Consider the following 12671-nt stretch of genomic DNA (forward strand, 5'->3'; position numbering starts at 1 on the left):
GGTTTTTGTTTCTAACATCCTCATGTACAAAAACCTCTCTCGAGTTTCTAACAGTTGTTCTGGTGTGGGAGATAAAAATGCATCTTTGAAGGAATATTTTCGAGAAATTTCTTGTTTTAGTCACCTTTTTGCAGAGCATATTGTGGATAATCATAAATTAATTGTGGTAAACTGGAGGTGGTTTTTGTTCCTCATATCCTAATCTATAAATATGTCTCTAAGTTTTGTAATAGAGGTTATGGTTTGGGAGACTCGGATGAATCTTTGTACACATGTTTTCCTGAATTTTTTTGTTTTTTGTCAATGTTTTCAAATGTGGTTTCCGAGCAGGTGGAAATTTATTTTCAAAAATTGAAAGAGGCTTTCATTTCCAACATCATCCTTTACAAAAACATCACTCAGTTGTATAACAGTTGTTATGGTTTGGGAGAAACAAATGTATTACAGGACCCTATGTTTCAGAATTTCGAGAGGAAAAAGCTCAAAGACAGTTAGTGACTTGGAGGCCACCTCATCAAATATGAGTTATAACCAAATTCGAATTGTTCTTCTTTATCAACTAAGATCCTCAAGGACAGTACCAGAACTCTTCAAATAGTTTTAGTTACCTTTATTTGTGTTTTATTTTTTGTAATACAATTTTTCAGATATTTGTAATAGCTCTTGATATTTTTATCAAGATATTTTGTGAGGAAATTGTATAAATACTTCATAAATTGAAGTAATATGTGTGGGATTTTGATGCCAAGGCTCTTCATTTTTTAATAGACTCTATTATATGATTTCTAATGAGATACTTTTGGATCCAACTTGATAGAATTTTGTGTTTTCTAGTATGTTTTTCTAGTATTTCATATCTTATTTCTACACATGTTCAAACCATTTATATGAAGGCGTGGGTAAGTGTAGATTAAGTCTTAATCTCTCTTAAATCCCCTGTAAAATCATAACCTTTAGAAAGAGGTTAGCTTATTTGACTGTTTGTCCAAGATAACTCCTCTTTGACTGGTTTTTGCTTTATGCCTTCTAATAGTCATTAAAAGATATTAGCTTATTGGATTATCTGTCTAAAATAACTCCTCTTAGATTGGTTTCAGTTTGGCTTTCAGTTTCCTTTGAATATATTTTGTTGGGCTGTAGAAATCTTCTACATGCATCCAAATTTCCCTAGTTGTTGAGAAGTTTGTTTGATCGCTTAATTATTAGGAATCTCCTCACATTCTTATATCATAATCCTTGAAAAGCTAAGTCATATTGTGTTGCTTAGGGGGCCCTGACCTAGGTTCAACGTTATATTAGCCAAACAAATCCCTACACTACTGGCCCTTTCATCATCAATCCATGGAGCTTGGACTGAAGTCTCACCTAAAGTAGTATGGGGGGATGCAGGAACCAAGTTTCTGCACCCAGAGATGGTAGTGATGTCATTTTATAAACTAAACCTTCCTTCACGTAGATCGATAAGCCCTTTAGGGCTTATCGATACACTTCTCTTATTCGGCCTCTAGACCTTTGCGAAGGTCTACAATTGTCTTTCGTGGGCCCTAAAAAGGTGATTTATCTACTTACACTCCTTTGTAATTACTTATAATCCTATATTTTCCCATATCAGCTTAAGTATCTGATAAATTCAACATGCATTAAGATATTATTCGCGTACACATATATGGTTACTTGCGTTCAGATAACAATGTAAAACATACAAATTCACGCATCAATATATGTTATGAAACCAGCTGAAGAAAAAGATAGAAAAGATAGATCAACGCCTTAGAATTCAGCCTCTTCGAGGGGGCAACCTCCTTTACATTACATAAATGAACAATTCTTGGATGATACAAATGAAAAGACCTCATTTCTATATATAGGAGTCTAAGGGGTCATAACATAATCAGAGCCAACATAAAAATAATAATGTAAGGGCACAATAATAACAATAATGGGCTTCTATGGGGCACAATAGTAACAATATGGGCACTACATGGGTACATCAATATAATAAGTGGGTTATACTAATAACAATAAGGGGTTACACTAGTAGTATAGGGGCCTAACATGCCCCTCTCCTTCAAAAAGCATTGTCCTCAACGCTTGAGTAGTTCTTGATGCTTCTGTATAAAATTCTTGTCCTCCCATGTGGAATATTCAGTGGGTTAGTTCTTCCACTTGATGAGATACTCTGAAATTGATCGATTTCATAGCTGTCGAGTTCTTGTTTCTATGAATGCTCCAGGTTCCAATATGATTTTTCCTTCCTCTTCAATTTCTGGCAATATTGTTTGAATTGGGATCTTTTGCAACTTTTGAATAAGTGGCCATACTTCTTCGTCCTTCTTCCATTCATCCCTTGCTTCGTTTATCCAATCTGTTTGGATAATATAAATAGCACAAAACAATGCTTCCACATCCTCATCCTTGAAGAGTCTTCCCATTCAGTAAGGTCACCATTTTTTAAGTGCATGTAGTATTGCCAACATTTCCTTCTCATAAATATCTTGCTTGAGATGTAGCAGTAAAAATACCCAATCACCTACATCAAAACATTTTTCACTACGATGTTGATCTACTTGTTGTTTCATTTGATTTTGCACCGAAGTGGTGTTATCCTTTAAAAGTTGGAGAACTTGTTGTTGATGCTCGATGTGATCTTTCACTCCTTGAACCTTTTTCTTCTTGATATGTTCTTCTATCTCTAGAGTTTGAGGAGTGGAAATTTCTTCCAATCCTTTACAAGATATGGTCGGATTCATTTCTTGATGCTCGATGTGATCTTTCACTTCTTGAACATTTTTCTTCTTGATATGTCCTTCTATCTTGATAGTTTGAGGAGTGGAAATTTCGAACAATGAATTACAAGATATGGTTGGATTCATTTCTTCTTTCTCGATGTGATCTTTCACTTCTTGCACCTTTTTCTTCTTGATATGTCCTTCTATCTTGAGAGTTTGAGGAGTGGTAATTCTTGCCAATGCTTTACAAGATATGGTCTGATTCATTTCTTCTTTCTCTAGGGTGGGGTTCTGGCGTATATCTTCTTCTTTTGATGTTTCTTGATCCTTTTCTTCCTCCTCTTCATATTCTATGTAAAATAATTTCTTCTCAGCACACTTATGACCTTTACTGCATTTTCTATCACAATTGTAACAAAGCCCTTTTTCTCCTTTTTCTTCCAATTGTTGTGGTGTAACCCTTGTAGGTTGTGGAATGCTAGGAGAAACAACACTTCCATCTTTATAGCTGTGAGGGGTACGCTTCCTGGTTTCCATAATTTTGCTTTCCACTATGTCACAAAGCCCTTTTACTCTTTCCAATTGTTGTGGTGTTGCTCTAAAGAAGGTGTTGCTATTTGTATCCTCATAATGTGCTATCATTTCCTCCGTGAAAATTGACCACGTAACAAGTTGTTTACGAGAACAAAGCCCTTTGTACCATAAAAATTGATTTGGTTCTAAATATGAAGATGCAATACATACATTTTGTAATATTTTTACACCATGTAGATCAAAATATTGCTCCATCTGAAGTATCCAATTTACAGGATCCTTGCCATCAAACTTCCTCATCTTGCTTTTTCTTCATTTTAGGAGCTCGACCTTGAAACGACTGTAACTCTGTACTTTCGAATCTTTAAGTTCTGAAATTGTGATATATAGTAGCCCTCTGTGTCCTCTTTCTAATGCCACAAGTCTGACCCAAATTGTATTCTCCAAGGAAGAGTTATGTGAAATCTCCCACAGTGACTTGATTATAGACTAGTTCAGTAGAGCGAACTTGTACGACGTGCCACGAGTCACTATTTCAACCTTTGGATCTGAAAAATGCATACAGTAAACTACAGTCTGTCCTCTTTCTATACCTTCTTACGAAATTTCAATCTGATCCCCAGAGAGAAAGTTATGACTATTTTCCCCAGGTCACCTGTTTGGAATGTAATTCAAGATTCTGCAAAAAGACCAACTTCCTCAGATCATATCTCCGCAAATATAGTGCGCAAAGCTCTAAAATTCGGACCCGAGGTTCAGCACGATTTCTTCTCAAATGGGTTTTTTTTGCAACTTCTGAAACGCCGCAGAAAAAAAGTTATAGTGAAAATTCCACAATGACCTATTTGGAGCAGCGAAACCCTAGAATCCAAAGCTCTGATACCAAATGTTATGAAACCAGCTCAAGAAAAAGATATAAAAGATAGATCAACGCCTTATAATATAGCCTCTTCGAGGGGGCAACCTCCTTTACATTACATAAATGAACAATTCTTGGATGATACAAATGAAAAGACCTCCTTTCTATATATAGGAGTCTAAGGGGTCATAACATAATCAGAGCCGACATAACAATAATAATGTAAGGGCACAATAATAACAATAATGGGCTTCTATGGGGCACAATAGTAACAATATTGGCACTACATGGGTACATAAATTTAATAAGTGGGTTATACTAATAACAATAATGGGTTACACTAGTAGTATAGGGGCCTAACAATATAGCATTAAAACATAACCCCATTATTCATCATAAAATAATCGCATGCATTCATAACAAAAGTAAATAGATCAAACATAGGTAATTCCAGAATAATATTCTTTATTAATACTTCAGATATTCTTTACAGACTCTAAGTACCCAGCGCACTCAACTGCAGGGGTCCATGCACTCAGCTGCAGACTTCTACCCTAGGCCTCTACGCACACAACTGCAGAGCCTCTCTTATATTCTAAGACTCTTCACTCTTAGCTCTTACAAACCAATTACATTCATCATCAAACTTAGATCTTCCTTAGATTCTTCTAAGAGTCTCCTTTTTATACAATCCCAAGGTCCACAGACCATGAGTAGATCTTCTAAAGCCGACACAACTTACATAACAGAAGGGTGGAAACCCTTTTTTAACACTTTACATCTTCACACTCTGTGACCACAAAATACGAAGACATTACACTTTTCCTACAAAAACATGGGCTTTTTGCCCCAAAACTTGGGCTTTTAACCCCAAAATTAACTCCAGGGAACCTGTTCCCAACATTCTATTAGGCTGGAAGCTGATACTTTGAGAGGGGACCCTATGAGAGAGGCATTTAATCATAAATAGGGATTTTCATTGATCGCCAACCACCCCCAATTAAAACCATAAATCTGGCCATTGTGCTTCAAAGGCTGTTGTTTAGTGACAGGTGAACAGCATTAAACAAAGCCCCATAACCACTGAGGGAGCCCCCTCTTATTCAAGAGCTAGCTTGAACCTAAAGGCTGGTTGAGTTGGTTTCCTGGCGTAGTTTTTGCAGTCAAGGAATACCTATGGGAAACAGGCACAACATCTGGCATCGTTCTGGGGAGCAAAGTAACGAATATATCTTTCTCCAGGGAACGATAAAAATTAGATCTATTCCTTGTTGGTTAACAAGGAGTAGGCATTTAGTATTGGTTGCATTTATTTCACCTGTCGACTCCACTTTGTCATACGGTGATTCCACTAGGTAACCAATCCTATTGTTTCGAAATTTCAGCTATCTTTACTACTATGCAAGGTTCATTGATACTTGCAATTAGCATTATATGCCTCTCCCTCTCAGCCATGGTCAGAAATCTAAATATCTACAGAGGATGTCTCTTTTAAAGTACACTTGTGAGTATAAGTTTCCCATGGGATTTCAGGTTCATATTGTATATATTCTTCAGATTTTTTTCTACTGGTAGTATGGTTTGTTAATAAATCCATTCCACACTTGGTTGCATTGGAAAGCATATTACACCTAACAGTTTGAAGTTTTTCAGTTCAATTTGACAGAGGTGTGGGGATTGAATAAATATTCTGAGTTTCAGTATGCAATAGATCAACGTGTGCATTGTTTATGAGTGGTGTGATTTGAAGAGTATATGATAGATCAACTTATATTTTCAGTCTCTAGAAATTTTCATTTTTCAGGTTCCAATATGAAAGAGTATCTGAATTGGTTCAGGCATATGGTTGCATTTTACATTTGCATGTCACAATGTGCAGTGGAAGACTATTCAAATGACAACACTAATACATGGTGATTGGTTACATTTCTACATAATATGGAAATCAGTGATTGATGTTTTTATGGTATGACTCCATGCCCAACACTAAAGGCAACTGGTCTACTAGTTCTTTGCATCCCATAGGGAGAGGCAGTCCCCATTGGAGCCGATGTTGTAACATATTTAGTTTTGATAATTTAAGTTTACTGGTATAATAGGTTTTAGTAGTTTATAAATAATAAATGGGTCTACAAAAGTAAATGTGCCATCAAAATGCAAATTTAAGTTTCATTAGTTGGTTGATTTAGTTAATCATGCATTTAAACATGATTAAATGATGTAGTAAAGTAAATTCAAACATGGTTTACAAACATCTGACAACGAATTTTCAAACACTGAAAGAGGTTTTTGTTTCTAACATCATCGTGTACAAAAACCTCTCTCACCTTTCTAACATCTATTATGGTTTTGGAGATAAAAATGAATCTTTGAAGGCATATTTTCCAGAAATTTCTTATTTCAGTCACCTTTTTCCAGGGCATATTGTGGATAATCAGAATCTAATTGTAGTAAACAAGAGGAGTTTTTTGTTCCTCATATTATAATCTATGAAAACCTCTCTTATTTTTGTAACACAAATTATAGTTTGGGAGACTCGGATGAATATTTGCAGGCATGTTTTCCCTAATTTTCCTGTTTTTAGTTAGTTTTTTCAAATGTTTTTTCCGAGCAGGTGGAAATGAATTTTCCAAAACGGAAAGAGATTTTTGTTTCCAATAGCATCATTTACAAAAACCTCTCTCAAATTTCTAACAGATATTATGGTTTGGGGGAAACAAATGTATTACAGGACCCTATGTTTCATAATTTCAGGAGGAGAAAGCTCAAAGACAGTTAGTGACTTGGAGGCAACCTCATCAAATATGAGTTGCAATCAAATTCAAAATGCTCTTATTTATCAACAGAGATCCTCAAGGATAGTACTAGAACTCTTCAAATAGTTTTAGCTACCTTTATTTGTGTTCTATTTTTTGTAATACAATTTTCAGATATTTGTAATAGCTCTTGATATTTTTATGAAGATATTTTGTGAGGAAATTGTATAAATACTTCATCAATTGAAGTAATATGTGTGGGATTTTGATGCCAAGGCTCTTCAATTTGTAATAACTTCTATTATAGGATTTCTAATGAAATCCTTCTAGCTCCAGTTTGACAGAATTTTGTGTTTTCTAGTATGTTTTTCTAGTGTTTCATATCTTTTTTCTACACATGTTCAAAGCATTTATATGAAGGTGTGGGTAAGTGTAGATTAAGTCTTAATCTCTCTGAAATCCCCTGTAAAATCATAACCTTTAGAAAAAGGTTAGCTTATTGGAATGTTTGTCCAAGATAACTCCTCTTTGACCGGGTTTTGCTTTATTCATTCTGATAGTGATTAAAATATATTAGCTTATTGGGCTATCTGTCTAAAATAGCTCCTCTTAAATTGGTTTGAGTCTGGCCTTCAATTTCCTTTGAATATATTTTGTTGGGCTGTAGAAATCTTCTCATCCAAATTTCCCTAGTTGTTTAGAAGTCTATCTGATTGCTTAATTATTAGTAATCTCCTTACATTCTTCTATCATAATCCTTGAAAAGCTAAGTCATTCTGTCAGGATGGAAGCTGACACTTTGAGAAGGGACCCTGTGAGAGAGGCATTTAATCATAAATAGAGATTGTCATTGATTTCCAACCACCCCCAATTAAAACTATAAATCTATCCATTGTGCTTCAAAGGTTGTTGTTCAGTGACAGGTGAACAACGTTAAATAAAGCCTCAAAACCACTGAGGTAGCCCCCTCTGGTTCAAGGGCCAACTTGAACCTAAAGGCTTGTTAAGTTGGTTTCCTGGCATAGTTTTTGCAGCCAAGGACTACCTACGGGAAACAGGTACAGCAAGGGGCATCTTCCTGATTACCAAAACCTTAGTAGGATTGACACAGACTCCCTCTTTACATATTATATGCCCCAGAAGGTTTCCGAAAGGGACGACAAAAATGCACTTTTTCAAGTTTAAGGAGTTATGTAGTTATCTAGAGTGGTCAAACATCACTTAGAGAAAACTGGAGTGACTTTTTAATAAATTTTATATTGTCCAATCATCCATGTAAACCTCCAAAAACCTGTGAATGTAGTCCCACAAGGTAGTTATTACAATCCTCAAGAACATTTTCAGCGCGTTCTTGAGTCCAAAAGGCATGAAATGGTAGGCACAAGACCCCCATTTGATCATGAATTTTGTTTAATTCTTACCCTCCTCTACAATACGGACTTGGTGGTAACCAGAGAATCCATCTGCGAAATATTAGGCTCTATTACCTGCCACATTATCTAGGACCTCGTTGTTGAAAGGGATAGGGAAAGGGTCATGAACATAATCATTATTAAAACTCTTGTAATCCACACAAACCTGGATTTCTTCATAGTCTTTTTTGTTCTGTATGACAATTGGACTGACCCACTCAGCCTCGTCAACTGGGAAGATAAGATCTTTTGCCAACATTTTTTTTATTTCCCTCTTCACCTTCTCTTCCACCCTCGAGTTCACTATATATGGTTGGTGTTTCACTGGCTTCGCATATCATTTAAGCACAATATTCATTTCACCTAGCTCCCCCTTAGTCACCTTAAGGTCTACGATGGATGAAGGGAACAGGCCTTCATATTTTCTTAGGACATCAAAAATTTCCTTGGTACTTTGATCATCCCAATAATCCCCAATTGAATCTAATTTTGGTTTTCCCTTAGTGTCGATATTATGTTTTCACAACATCGGATGTAGTAGTTGTGTACTAGTGGTGACAGGCCCATCTTCAACGCTCCAATCACCTTCATAATCCTTAAATGTAAAATGCCTTTAATTCCTCTAAATTATCCTAACCAAGTTCCAAGTTTATCTTTCCAAAAGCCACAACTTCATGGAATGCCAATTCATATATGTTATCAAAGGTGTTCTGATATAGGTAGCCCTCAGTCAGTTGTCCTACCAAGAGAAAGACCCTTTTGACAGCTTGTAGAGTAGCTATTATCCTCTCATCATTATCAGTGAAGGACAAACCCCTGATAAAATGAGCTTCCATACAGTCCCATTCACCAGTTTGTCTTCTTATCTCTTCCTTCACGAACCACGCCTGTGGAAATGTCCCCATGGTGTGGACAAATCTATGCACCTACAAATTTTCCAGAAGTCCTTCTCTAATCCATCTGGCCTTATATTCTTGTAGGTGTTGTTGAGGTTCAATTCTCCCTTCATACTTAGTGACATTGTCTAGGCAGTCCTCTGAATACTCGAATCTGGCCACCAATGTTTCCTTATCCTCCTGTCACTCTCTAACATGGTTATGGCAAGAGCCCCACCACATTGCTAGCATCTTTTGGAGGGTGACATCTAGTAAGGGTAATTTTTGTATTTCTGATATGGTTGAATCAACTTCATTAATAAAATCAGTAACAAAACCCATGCCATTAAAAGTAGAAAATTATCGTACCTGAGTACTAACCTAGTGGATACGGTGGATCATGGCACAACACCTAGTGTTGATCTCATGTTCACCCTGCTGCCAGTCATTCCATGCAGCCTCAAATGCAACTTCAGAGCTATGAACACTTCTCTAGATGATCGATCCTCCAGTTGTAGGATTAATGTAGTCTTCCCTTTTTCTTATTGTCATTCGGTATAACTGGTCAAGAAACTCGTGTTATTCTCTATCATTCGTTGGCTCAGTGAACTTAGGCCCTTGATATGGGTCTAGGGGCTAGATCACCCTAACTCCCTCCACTTCAAAGGTCATTTTCTCCCTCTTCACATCAATTACTGGATAGTTTTAAGAGGCCCAATCTATTTCTAGAAATGTCAGATAAGGATCTTTGTCTCCCATAATATCTATTACCTCGGAGTTAGCATAAGTATTTACCCCTATTATGTCGACCTCAAAATCCTCCATATGTCCAACTCATAGGATACAATATTGATTCACCATGTGTAACCGAATCATAGAGAATTCCAACGTATGCCTTCCCAAGGCTTCTCAGGTTTTCCTCGGTAGGATATTCGCATTTGAACCCAAGTCTAGCATTGTATCCTTGCTCTTAAATCCTGTAATATGAGCATCAATATGAAATTCTCTCTCTATCCTTTTTTTGTTCCTACATGCCTGTCTGGAGTGTATTTTGAGTAAATTGGCATAAATGAGTCCTTCCCTAGTCACCCCATCTTTAACAATATCTTTAATATTTTCCCACAAGTGTTCGAGCATTTTCTCATCAATCACAATCTGCAGAAACAACCTAAACCATTCTACTATAGGTTGGGAATTAAATTGCGATAGGTTCGGGCTTTTGGCCTTTGAAGGTTCTAGTTGTTCTCCTTGGAGCTCAATAGTTGGAGTCAATTTTTTGAAAATATCCACGACCTCTTTGTAGTACTGCTTCTAGTGGATGGAATCATACGAGTTATTTTGTGAGGATGGCATTATTATTCTTGATTTTTCAGTGGCTCCCAAGTCATCTCTATCGTTCTCTCCTCCCCGGGTGACTATATCAATGTTTGAAAGGCAGGTTGTCTTGGGTTCCCTTGGTTTGGCATTAATTATATTTTCTCCCCATTAGCGGTTGCACTCTTACCATCTAGGAATTAGCTTTGGACAATATTTTGTTGCATGCTTGTTGACCCTACACTGAGAGCACCGGGGTCTTCTTGGTAGCAGATAGTCTCTTGCAAAATGTCCCTCTTTCTGACAATTGTAACAACAGATCAAACCTCTACCTCCTATTCTTCCCTCCCCCCTATTCCTCCACCTCCTTATCTACGAGGAGCTTCATTGATCCTATAAGAAGAATGATACAGGGGGTCAGCTAGGTAATTTAGTGCCCTAAACTGATCAATGTGGTGAGTAGATGAACCACATAACTCATAGAAAACATTGTTTGGAAAATTTGAATACTTCTATAAAATTTGATAAAGGCAAGGGAGATGCCCATAAGTCCTACATATTTCACAATATTCAGTTGGAGTTGCACCTTGCTAGTAAGAAAAGGTTTGGAACTGCGTGCGGCCTATATGTAACCGTTGTGTTCCAACCTCCGCAACTTTGGTAGCGAAAAAATATGTTGAGGTCCCTGCCGATATAGAGGGATTGCTCAGGACCCTTAGTCTTGGGCACTCTGTGAAATGATACACCTAGATATGGTAATTGGTACACCATATGTGCAGTCGCATTGGTTTCATGTCCCTTGTCTTCTCTGTTAGATCAATGATTTGATGTGCAATCCTATGAGAGTGGGGTCGTGGGAGATCATTCCTCCTCGATGTTCGTGTGGGTATCCTTCCATGGCCTCAATTCAGGTTTCCTGTTCTAGGGCATCATGTAGAGTATCAGTCTTCTGTTGAGTTAGTGACGTGCGTGTAAGTGGCAATAGTGCTTTGATAAAGCAATATCGCTGATGGTTGGGGCTGATAGGGTAACTTATCTTTCCAATAGCATCCTTAAATATTTGCATCATCTCCCAAGAAGTTTCTCCTTCCCTCTCCTTAATTTCCCATAGTTCTAATAGCCCTTGATATTTATTCTGGTGGGTATTTAAACTCTTGAACGAACTCCTGCCAGGCTTCATCTATCGTTAGATTCTTATATAATGTAGACCACTTGTAAACCATCTCAATGCCCTATCTCGAAGAGTGGTCTAAAATTCAATAAGCTTCGCAACATCTGGAGTTTCGCAAGCTCTCTAGATGGCCTCGTATAGGTACCAATGTTGTTCAATGGCCTTGTATAGGTACCAATGTTGTTCAATATCTTCATTCCCTTTCCTAGAGAATTCAGGATATCTAGTAAAGGATCCTACCATGTTACCAACCATACACAGTTGAACTGGAAAAACAAGTATGAATCCTTGGGAACCTAGTTGTGATAATCCTTGGGGACCCAAACTGCAATTACTATTTCTACCACTAGAGGGAACAACCTTGTAGGTAGTGTGTACATTGTGGACCTTTATAACTTTAACTAGCTTAGATGAAAATTAACAAGGGTTGTGATAAAGTATCAGGAGAAGGTTGAGAGGTACTGCTTGAGCTACTGGGAAATGAATCATTACTCACAGGAGACACATCATTCTCATAAAATTAAATAAATTAAATTAAATTAAAGGAAAAATAAATAAATAAAATTAAAAATTGAAAAATTGAAAAAAAAAATAAAAAAAAATCTCATAGTGAATTGCATGTCATCATCCAAGCCTTCCTCAAAACTTGTAGGGCCCAATCCATCCAGCATTCCCATCTCTGCTGGAGGGGAAAATCTCGACTGCTTCTCTAAAACTCTATCACTGTGGAGTTTTCAACCTTTGCTATTGGACTAGGTTTCACTCAAGCGTCATCCACATCATTCTCACAACTTTAAATGACTTCTTTCTCCTTTTCGTACCTCTTAACTACTTAACACCGCTCTTTCTTAGTTTAGCTACTTTTTCCATCTATAGATCTCCTGCAAATATTTATCCCACCATTCTTCAGATATTTGTGCTCTCATGTCTCTAGCATTCCAAAAGTCATTTGCATCCATTTCTCCAATATTTTCATAGCTCCCATCCAAGTAGAATTCCTCTGCTTAGGCCCTTCCCCTAG

This window comes from Pinus tabuliformis, chromosome 5_2 (genome assembly GCF_031772625.1).
Source record: "Pinus tabuliformis cultivar Carrire ecotype Pingquan chromosome 5_2, CPIR1, whole genome shotgun sequence".
NCBI lineage: Eukaryota > Viridiplantae > Streptophyta > Pinopsida > Pinales > Pinaceae > Pinus > Pinus tabuliformis.